Source organism: Anneissia japonica, unplaced genomic scaffold (assembly GCF_011630105.1).
Source record: "Anneissia japonica isolate Jap-2015-1 unplaced genomic scaffold, ASM1163010v1 scaffold560_len657749_cov147, whole genome shotgun sequence".
NCBI classification, from domain to species: Eukaryota; Metazoa; Echinodermata; class Crinoidea; order Comatulida; family Comatulidae; genus Anneissia; species Anneissia japonica.
Window position 1 is genome coordinate 595,744 of NW_022754288.1, and position 12,203 is coordinate 607,946.

Here is a 12,203-nt window from a genome sequence, read left to right on the forward strand (position 1 = left end):
ATATATTATATTATATTATATATATATATATATGTATATATATATATATATATATATAAACCTATGGTGGTTGTGGTTGTAAATAAAAAATATAGGCAACTACCGTATATTATATAAAAATCGTGAAGTTTATTTTCTTTAAATTGCCTGAAGATATACCATATTTCATTGCAGATCATCATTACACACTTGAAAAATTAAGAATTGATTTTCAAATACTCGCGTACAATGGCCTTAAAGGGCCATTCACACCGAATCATGGTGTAAGAATATTGACGATGGCGTTCAACGCCTTCCGAATTTCGGTTCGTGTCCGATGTGAATGCAGCAAATACTTGAATCTTGTTTTGAAATGGGAGGGAAATGATGCCATTACACTGTTCTCTTTTAATGTAAAAACAACAGCAAAGTAAGTATATTAGAAGATAATTTCAAAAGAAATAATAAGCCGAAAAAAAATCTGTATGGCAAATCGTATACAAAACAGAAATCATATTGAACTGAAATGTTTTTGGAAAACGGAAATTTAATGAAAATTCCTAAGCAATTAAATTCAAACATTTAAATACTATTTTAATGACTAATAAAACAATAGGCCTACGCAATGTAAATATACGCAATGTACGCTTTGCGGTACCCCGAAAGATTATTTAGCCATTATATTTTTGTTTTCAAAGAAAACGTGTAAATGATTATTGGTGGTTTTAACATAGCACGGGAATTCACAATATGATAGAAATTCGTTGTCACATTCCTTATGAATTTGGTGCAAAGGGACACAACCTACTCAGTAAATGTAAAAAAATGCAAGTTTGGCGTTATGATTGATTATGCCTGTTATCGTTCAATATTTTCAAATGCTTTTCATGATAGTAATCATAAAGCAGTTGGTCCCTATCCGTATTTGTTAACCACTAACGTATCTGGACTTGCACTTATCATTGCATAAACGTTGTGCTTTTAAGCTTGGTTTCCATACAATAGCTACATGCATGCTATCTCCGACAGCTTTCGGTGATGCTGATTGGTCGGTCGAATCATGGAGGTATACCTCCATGGTCGAATCGTCGGGGAGCCTTCCCGATTACGTCGGGGACTGATAGGCAGTGCACGATTGCACTGAAAAAGCTGTAGCGACAGCGTAGCCATTTTAAGGAAATAAGGCTTGAATTATGGATAAGGTAACACTAAGAATATAAGAATACTGTACGCTATAGACCGACTTAAAACAAACCTTCCGCCAAAAACCTGAATATTCTGAACAACAACAGCATAAAAATTAAAGTGGCAAAATTAAAGTGGTGACGTCAGTCGCGCGTATAGCACAATGATTCCATACGCGAGAACTTTGTCTTTTCATCAAGAGTTAAGTAGAGCAATCTTAACTCGTTGCCAAAAACGGAAGCAATTACTGTGCACATTGACATTAGTGGTATACCCACATTGGTTTATACCAAAAAATCATATAGGCCTATGTGGATATATGTTTATATGAAAAGAAATGTTGACGCTTTTACTCAAACGTAGGCAAATCTTGAAATAGTTAAACGCACAAGCAGCTTTATTTTCTTCGCAATAGAGGGAAATTCGTTTGCCAAACCTTCTAGTCGTATATAGGTGGCTTGCTTTACGTTTGAGCAACGTGTACATTGCTCGTGTGAAGTTTAAAATGGGGCTATGCGCTGTGCGTCAAAACAAATCCTGGGATTGAGAATTCTGGATTTTCTACTTCCTGTTCCAATATTATTTTATGGTTTCAGCTTAACAAACATAAAATGCGCCTGAAAGTATTATCACATCAAGTCTTAAGATTATCGCCTCGAACATAGACCTACAACGTCTTTAGTTGTGTACATAATTATTTGATTGGAGTAGTACTAATTCGTGCATGATCGGGTAGCCTATATAGTAATCAAACGTTAAATGATACCTTAAAATGATTTATACTCATTAATACCAAAACAAAAATTCCGAAATATTAAAATCACGTGATATACGGTAACAACGTGCTGTAAAAACAAAATTGTCATAAAACTCTTAATCAATATATTCACCCTAGCGTTGCCTTAAGTGATAATAACAACTGATTCGCTTTTCACACAACTTTGGTTAGTTTATATACTTTAATATCCACAATTAATTTTCTACTTAATTACAGGACAAAATTAAAGAATCCCTAAATTTATTACCAGACCAGAGAACAGTGAAATTACAATGTCACTGTTCTCTGATTAGACAATTTAAGTGTTCTAGGCACATGCAAAGAAATTGACGTTATCGCGTCTAAATGTTTGTTTCTCGTTCTGACTTACCGGTATATGATAATTGACACTGTGCGGTAAGTCCGGCCCCTTGGATTTTCTTGCTAAGTTCCCACAAAACGACAATAGGAAGCTTTTGATTTGTGCGACGACGTGATTTTAGAACGGAATCACTCATGCGTGACCGTCCTACCTTGCGTCCTACGTTCTCTGCATACGTAGATTTTGCCAAATTGCGTTCCAGAATCTACTCGACGAGGTGACCTTAACGTTCTCGCATGCTCAGATGATTTTTAGTGACGTCATTTACGTTCTACGTCCTACCGTCGCCGAAATCGAGAGCTCCCTAGTGTAAAAATATACGCAAACATTTGCGTTTTGTGAGACGAAAACAACACGTGTGTTTCTGTGTGGGAATAGTTCGTATTTCTTGCACTGTTGAGATTCGTCAGTTGTTAAGTCTGATAGACACTCTGAAAAGGTCCATCAAAAACTAGTAACTTAACCAATAAGCAATTCAAAATATGTATTGTACTGTTAAAGTTACTACTGTCCTGTATCTCAATATAGGAATATTAATTGGCATGGAAATCAGTGTAATAACAATAATTATATGTAGAATATATCATACAGTTTCTGGATGGAAGTCACCAATGGTTCAATCGCAGTCACTTATTTCATTAAAGCCAGGCTCCGGAGTGGGGGGGGGGGGGGTGGGGATGATGGGGGGGGGGTGTGGGGATGATATTTCTAAGACAACTGATTTTTCTAAGACACAAAAAGCATATTTGACGAAAACTCGGGAACGGTTAATGAAATAAAGATTTTTGAATATGTGGTTACGCCCCTTTTACCCCAGTTTTTAAATATTAAAAAAAAAAAAAAACACCATCCCGGTATTGCTGATGGTCATTGACATGAACTATTAGCATTCAGCATATCTATTCGGACATGTATTCAACCTCAAGGTGATAATAAAAAATTGTTTGCAAGGGTTGGAACAGTGTGACGTAAGCTACTTCGGGTACTCCAAAATGTATCAAATCAGAATACGGAAACATACAGACCTACACGATTTTATTTAGGTCGAACAGGATTATATCCCCACTTTAGAATCCCAATAGATGTCTTTCCTACGCGTGTTGTGTAGGTTGAATTAAGTTAACTGTGCATCTTGTAAACCCACACTAGCGGAAAAGGTTCTAGAATTATAATACCGTGACCATGTGTGGATATACCCTAGTAAGTCTACAATGACGTAAAATGTAGTTGACCTACTCGTTATTGTTTTATATTGACGTCATATAGATGGTTTTGAGTAGAATATTGAATTGTCTAAGAACAAATTATGATATTGATTATTATTATTATTATTATTATTATTATTATTATTATTATTATTACCAAAATTAGCGCTTATAATTTGGCCGTTTCAAGTATATTGAATTGTTGCCTCTAAGATCTAATGATAATAATAATTATTAATTATGTTCATTATAATTACCATTAGTATAGTCGTTTACAATTATAAACAATACACAGATGAGCGATTACTACATGAAAAACTACCGACATGACGGAATGAAGACAACATTAATCGTTTATAAAGCACTACTCATTATCAAACATATCGCAATAGAGTATAGTAAAATAATGCCATTCAATCTTCGAAGGCAGAAGTCAAGAAGGCACTTTTAGGTGTAAAATATTGTTTAGCGAACCAATTTTGGCTACCAAAATTGCGCGCTGCATGCAACGGGATAGGAAAGAGTCTTATAATTATTAATATAAATATTGTAATATTATAATTATAATAATAATTATCATTGTAGTCTGTTACTGTATCAATTCTCCCTTTTAATTATTTAGTGATAACTGTGGGTTAAGTTCAATTCCCGCAATCGCCGCATGGACTGTCGCAAGTTACTCACCGCAGCGCAAAAAGTGACTAGCGTGGTTGTTTTCAAGGTACCGTGTTACGTTGCCGGTTCGCATTAAATGGATTTAGCAAATCACTCGCGTTTCGGCACTTTTCGCCATACCTTGCGTCTACGTTTTTGCGTTGCGTTGCGTCTAGTGGGAACTATAGCGACGTCCCTATTACGTTCACATAAATTGTGGCAGTGTGACGTATGGCGAAGTCTACTAGGAACAGCGTCACGCTGTCTATAACGAGGTATATTATAGCTTTATACCTATGAGCGCGTATCAAGTTTCTGTATAATCTTATTGACATTTTCTTTGGCTCCTTCAACATTCGCTTTATGTTTGAAGTGAACAGTTGTGATATTACCCGACATTTCTCTGACGATTGAGTGACGTTGTGTGTTTGACATAAGTTCCAGTTCTTTGTAGTAGTCGATAGCTTTATTTTTTCCCCTTTTTGGAATGTGTGCACAATATAAGTATGACGTCACAAGTGGCCCCTACATTTGAACCCAAATTTGAATCTCTATATTAAGTCATTTTAGGCACATCAATTATTAAATATCATAACATGAGTCTCATTAGCATGTTTTTTTTTATTTTAATTTTTTGTTTTAATCCAACTACGTTATAGAAAAGTAGAGATTGCAGGTAAAATTGGATATCTAATGGAATGAAAGGGGTAAGCTTTGGCGTATTATCGTCATAATCACCACTTTGTTATGGAATTCATCTATAACTAAATGTATACATTACACTTGTAGTTGAGAAAAATTATTACTAATAACTCATAAATCAATATTAAGAGACATGGAATCTTATACAAAAGTGATAATTCACTTTTTGATATTTTTCTAATGTACATTACGCAGCGGGGAGTGCTATAGTTGTATGGTAAAAATCATCCCCTCAAATTACAGAATGTAAGATGTTTCTGGTACAAAAGCCTGTCACTCACTGCGCCCGTCGGCCGCCAGCCGACGCGATTCTGTGAAGAACGCGACACCACGACGGGCGCACAACGGATCGTTTTTAATAACAATCTGGGCCCGTTCGAGCAAAAAAAAACGCCAACCGTATTCCGTTTATTTCACCGGGTAATCGCGCTAAGCACTCAGCGGGTGGTCGACCGTTCGAGTAAGTTTTAGCTCACGGTAAATACGTGTAACAAAACTACTCCGGAAGTAAATTTCAACTTATCCCTCTGTTGAGATTGCCACCAAAGAGTATAGCGCAATTCTGTACTCTTTCATGCCACTGACAATGAGCAGACGGCGTCACAAGGAGCGGAGTTAGATTCGTCGGCCAACTGTCATACGACTGTCGTGCGATGAAGGAGTGTCCGGCTCTAGCCTTGTTTTTAAAACCGGCGAGCACACACTGTGTGTGTCGGTAATCGGCACTGACTCGTCCGTTTAAGCCATCGACACAAGGCAGAGTGCTGATTGTGGAACCTTCGTTGCAGTCTCGATGTGTGTAGACGGGTTTGCAAAGATTTTTACAATGCTTTCTCGTGAAGTGCACTAATAAAATTATGAGAAATGACAACAGCACTTTAAAGACTAACTATAAAATGTATTAGATCTAGCTTTTGTCCATACAATGGACTTTATCGAGAGACTGGGTGAACGAAAACTACAGCTAATAAATTTTATAGTTATCTTAAAAGTGCTGTTGTCATTTCTTATTGTTCTATAACAAATTAACGCGGCTACACCATGTATTCACTAATAATTAACACTGATTCCTGTCAAGTTAAGAATCCATTTGTCAGGTTGCGATCGCGACCAGTGGTGTATCTCTGTCTCTTATACACATCTAGATGTGTATAAGAGACAGGTTCTCGCGGTGCGTTTTGATCGATATAACTGTTTTAAACGAGAGTGATAACATTAGTGCGATTGTGGATATTTTAATCGCTCCATGGAGCAATTCATCTGTTTTTGACTTCAGCCCGCCGTGTGGTAATATCCACATGCACGTGCTCCATAGGCCTATAGATTGAATCTATTAAAACGCAACTGTAGCCGGATTTGAATCGAACCACAACCGCAGAAGTAACTGGACAAATGGATTATTAGCTTTACTCAGGCGCGGCGGAAGCGGTTCGGCAGATCATGCGCCCGCCTGACCAATAAGCCTATTGTATACTGATAATAGGTTATTTAATAATAATATTAAAAATAGCAACATACCACAGATCTTGGCCTAACTGTCAAGTTCTAGTTAGATGAAAATGACGTTTATAAAATATCGGCCTAATGGTAGTATGAGCCTACAACTTTAACTGAGCAAGACGATTTTGCTAGAAAAATAAATCTATTCTTCCTTTCTAAGAAAAATGGATTGATATGAATGGGCTTTTATTTATTAATTTTTAACAGGCATTCGCTACGATGTATTCAGATGTCAAGTTGTTCCTTTTAATGTTCTTCTTATGTATTGCATCAACAAGACAACACAGCAGTGATTATTACGATGATATATTACGTGATAAACGAATATCACCGTCACAAACTCTTTTAGGTAAGTCGTCAGGCATTCTGCTTGGCAGTACAGTCACCATCTCGCGCGTTCATGTGTGCGTCCAGCGCGTTAATGATTGCCTCTCAGTACATTATGATATACTGCTGTGGCAATACTAATGTGACCAATATCTGCAGATACAGTTCATGAACTTCAGTTGATTCAGAAATCATTTTAGCAGCAATACTATTATCATCAACGATATGGAATGTACTTATACATACATACATACATACATATATATATATATATATATATATATATACATATATATAGGCCTATGTGTATACATATATATACCGTATATACTTTACATCTTTACATCTTATTTAATATTTATATATTATGTATACATATATATGTATATAAACAAATAGATAAATAATAACAGCGCTCGAATAGGAGCATGATTTTAACATTGTGTTTTCTGTGGTACGCAGCAACCCTAATTTAAATATTGTTTGCTATGATTTCCAATCTGTGTTCTAAAGCCTTTAAGCTTTTATATAATATAGTTTTTTTTATAACTCCACTATGTTTGAGCCTGTCAGTCAGTTGTATGTGAGAAAGTGCCTGGGGTTAGATCTGCGCGTATACCGTATATGTCTCTGTGGTCTAATGGAATGATGCATGCCTTGATAGCGAGAGGTTGCAGGTTCAAATACCGCAATACATTATAACATAAAATCATCGTATCAAGCATAGCCCTTAACGAAAAGTTCCTTTCCAGTTGTATTGAAAACAAAATGTTTCTAGCGGAATTCGAACTTGCAGCCTCTCATTATCAAGTCGAGTATCATACTATAAGACCACAAGGGCGGATCCAGAGATATCCGAAAAAAGAGGGGGGGGGGGGGGGGGGGGCTGACTGAGATAACACCACACCAGGGGGTCCGGGGCATGCCCTCGCGAAATTGTAACTAGACGTCCGAAAATAACCTCTGAAGCGTTTTGGGCGATTCTTTTTTTTTTCCTTTATTTTTTTTACTTTCTAAAAACAGGGAGGGGGCGGGGCCGACCCCCTTAAATCCGCCCGTGGAGATCTACAGCATATGGTAAAATAGGAGCAATCCTACTTACTCCCAGGCACTTTCTCCCATGCAACCAACTTTTACGGAATCAATATTAACATGATTGTGTATAACGTCCCCAGATCTTCTTCGTAAGAATGATATTGAAAAAACAAGGCCTATGAATGCCAGACATCGAGTATCCGGTAGGGCAGGATTAGCCATGCAATTACTAGGAGCTTTGATGGAGGAACAAGCTGGAAAAAACCAAGCCAAAAATAATAAAGATCTGATGCGAGAGATGGGCTGATAAAATGAAACGAATTCTCTGAAATACTGGGCCGTGAATATATATCAGGCCATAGCTATAGCTAGACAGTGGAATCGAAAAAATTCTAATTAAGGTGAAACTATTATACCAGTGGCGTTTTAAAGCACCCCTCCCCAACCACTCTACCTTCGCGCCCCATCAGCCCACCCCTCAACCCCATTTCAAGACTTCTAGATACGCCACTATATCATACAATGATATCCGCAGTGTCTCGACTTATTACGTTTTACCAGCGTGTTATACGGTCTTCGAAGGAAAACATTCAATTGAACTTGTGTTGTTACACTTTCATCCATTGTCTCATCTGTAGGCTACATAACGTAATGTGTAATAATTGGTTTAAACGTTTGGAAAACCCCTTAGAATATTAAGGCTTGATATAGCAATACCGTATGAAAACTGTCACCATTAAACACAGGGGAGCATTTTGATACTACTATTGTGTAGTTACAGACCTGGAACTTATACGATTGTGTTCTTTTTTCCCCGCAATAGTCAAATAACAGAAAGTGCAGTACTTTAACTTGAGACAATCCTATCCTACTGAGAATTCTCTTTGAAACCAATTTTGAGTTGGATTATTAATTTTACTATATATATATATACGCTATGGAAAATTATGGAAAACAAAATGAGCGCAAAATAATAGGTTTTATAATATTGTCATTACAGTACTGTATTCTCGTCTCTTCTGCAAGATAATTGATTCGATCTATCAAAGTCGAACTATAGAGTTTTTATTTCTGGTTGAACTAATCGTACTTAAACAATATGAGTATTAACTTTTGTGCAGTAAAAATATGAATATAATTATTAATTCATTAAATAAATATATGTCTCCTCAATACCCGTCGTTGGGGGAACCATGCGTACCGTACTGCGTCGACTACAGTACGGATGCACTTAATGGCTTTTGTTAAAGGATGAATTGGTTAACGTTGAATCTGCAATATATGAAATACTTAAGATAGCTACTGTATGGTATAATAAAATACCTACCGTACTAGATATTTATTAAAAGTGAGCGTATGCCATTTTATTGTTGTTTTTAAAATTAATATTTTAATTATCATTCAGTGGTATAATCCAAGGATTTCTCTGCATGGGCACGAGTGACAATTCAAGAACCAGCATACCCTCAATGAAATTATTGAATTGCCATTCGCCAGGCACATTATTTTCGTTAGTGCTGAAGAATACCTTCAAGAAAATAATGAAATCGCCCGTTGTATTAAGGCACATTTTTTTTTAGTGCGATTCGATTAATTTATTTTATGCTCGAAGATAAAAAATCTTATTTCCGCGACTGAACTTTTCCTTTTCTTCCGAAAGTGTCTTTCTTCGATTATTATGTACAATTCCACTATATTTATGATGATCCATTCATTTGATTTTGAGTAATACTGCTAACAGATAGACAAACATACACACTGACATACATACAGACAGCCTGACAGACAGAGAAAACCAGCAGTGACTACATAACCTCCTTGGCAGAGGTAAGATGAGTAGACTAAGGTAATTAAATAATAGTTACAACAGAAAGGAATTGTGAAGTCAATGGATTTTCCTCTAGGACAAATTCATGCAATAATATGATGGACATTATAATTATTACATTCGTAATTCTAATTGAAGGGATAGATCATTCATTCTACATAAGTTTTGATACACTAAATAGAGCAGATCATACACGTCTTATTAAAGACTCTCCAAATTGGTCATCGATATGCAACACCGTCTGATACCATCGACGAGTATTTCACCAATACACAAAATACATACAAAATTCAATGCCAGACAGACGTAGGGCTGTGCGTCTGGCTTTGTAAAAGAGCAAGGCATAACCCTCTTTTATTTTTACTGTAAAAAAACCCAAAAAAACGATAGTGACCAACTGTCATGTTGGTACTCTCACAAAAAAAATAAGTTTGAATTTTAGTCTGTAAGAATGTTAGAATAATAAGATAAAACCTAGTTACCATGGCAACGCATTCAGAGTTGTACAAATTCACTTCATTGAATAGCAGGCCGATTATAGCAATTATACACACAAAAAATAAGATAATTCTAAATTATGCTATTGGAAAGTTCTTTACAAGTATAAATTAATTGACAATAGCTAATAAATAAAAGTTATACTTTAGAGTATACGGTACAATAGGCCTTTGCTTAATGGACGGTTTGGCGCAGCGGGAACGGTTTGGTTTCCCAACTTCGAGGTCGGGGTTTCAATCCCTCGCTGTGCATTTCGCTTGTGTCCTTGAGCAAGGCACTTTATCTGCATTGCTTCTCTCTACCCAGGAGTATAAATGGGGTACCTGGTGGGGTTGCCTGCTCCTGCGCTGATTACCAGCAGCAACACTTAGCATGTGGACCCAATGACCAGGGAAAGGAACTGCACTTTATAACCGCAATGAAGAGGCGCATTATAAATGCCCGTACCAGTACCAGTACTAGTCAGAGTGTCAATCAATTTTAACAGCTGACCAATCAGAACACGAGGGCCAAATACGCGGTTGTTGACCTGAATATTAGAACAGAAATGAGATTCAGAAGAAGAAAGTTATAAACTTTAGTACAGAAACTGTTTAAGAAACGTTAGTTAATACAGCTCACTCTTCAGTTCGTGACTACGTTTGGGACCTGAAAATGTGGAGTGGTCAGTCGTGTGCTGAAATATTGACTGGTCAAAAGTGTGTGCGTGCCTCCGTGCTGACATCTTCCCTGGTTAACAGAGGTGTACGCGTGCCACTGTCTGCTGGGGTCTTCCCTGGTTAACAGTGGTGTATGTGCAGCTGTCTGCTGATATATTCGCTGGTCAACAATGATATACTTGCCGCCATGTGCTGAAGTATTTACATTTAAGCTGTTGTTTAACTCCTGACATCAACTGGTTACTATGTATTTATTTAATAATTCCTATCGCCTGTTTTACGAAAAACTGCAGGGCCAGCCAAAGATCATGTTAAACCTTTAGGTCATTTTCGGCTGGACATTGGTTTTAATCGTGACACATTCAGATGAATAACCGAAAAAAATTAATCGCTACGGCTCATCATAATATTATTTAAGTGGTTATTGTTTTTAGATCTAAAAATAAGATGATAAGAGATGATATGAGATAAGATGAGATGAGAAGATAAAATGAGATGACATAAGATAATATAAGATAAGATAAGATAAGATGAGATGAGATGAGATGAAATAAAATAAAATAAAATAAAATATAGGCCTAATATAATATAATATAATGTAATATAATATAATATAGTATAATATAATATTATACAATACAATATAATATAATGTAATATAATATAATATAATACAATACAATACAAAATTCTTAATTTCCTGAATTGAATTTTTCTTTACAACCTCCATAATTTATTTATTTATTTAGATTTTGTAAAATCAAACTTTAATATACAATATGAAGTAATAAAATAATATGATATAATATAATATAATATAATATAATATAATATAATATAATATAATATAATATAACATAACATAATAAACATGTGATAGTCTGGACAGGACTTTTACGTCTATGCAAATAGTATAAATGAACGAAAGCGTTAATACGCATGTCATTGGTGGAGAAAATATAGTTCAAATTTTCAAACGAAAGCTAATATATAACCTACGCAGTTGTAACAAAGTAAGCAAAGCGAATATAACATTTTATTAAAGTTATTACCTCAATGCAGTAGTGAGTAAAATATTATATCTATTTTTATAGTAAATGTAGACCTAATATATGTAGGCTGAGATCATGCATCAGAAACTCAACGTTCTACTTGGAAAGAAACAATATAAATTTTAAGCCAAATAGATCTACGTGCATGTCGACATATAGTTATATGAAATTAATACATGTAGATTCTTGTATTACAACTGTTAGTAATAAGAACCTAAATAAAATTTTGCATTAAATACTACAAATCATGTAGAATGCATCGGGCTATATTTAAAAATATATTTAAACGAATGTTTTGTTAAAATTCATATAAGGCTACCATCTCTCAATTAATTCGGAAGTGGTTCCGATTTCTTCCGATGACGTCAGAAAAGACGAAATCCAGGGTTGAAATTGCGAACCCAGAAGTCAAGGCGACTACTATATAATAGATACAAGGG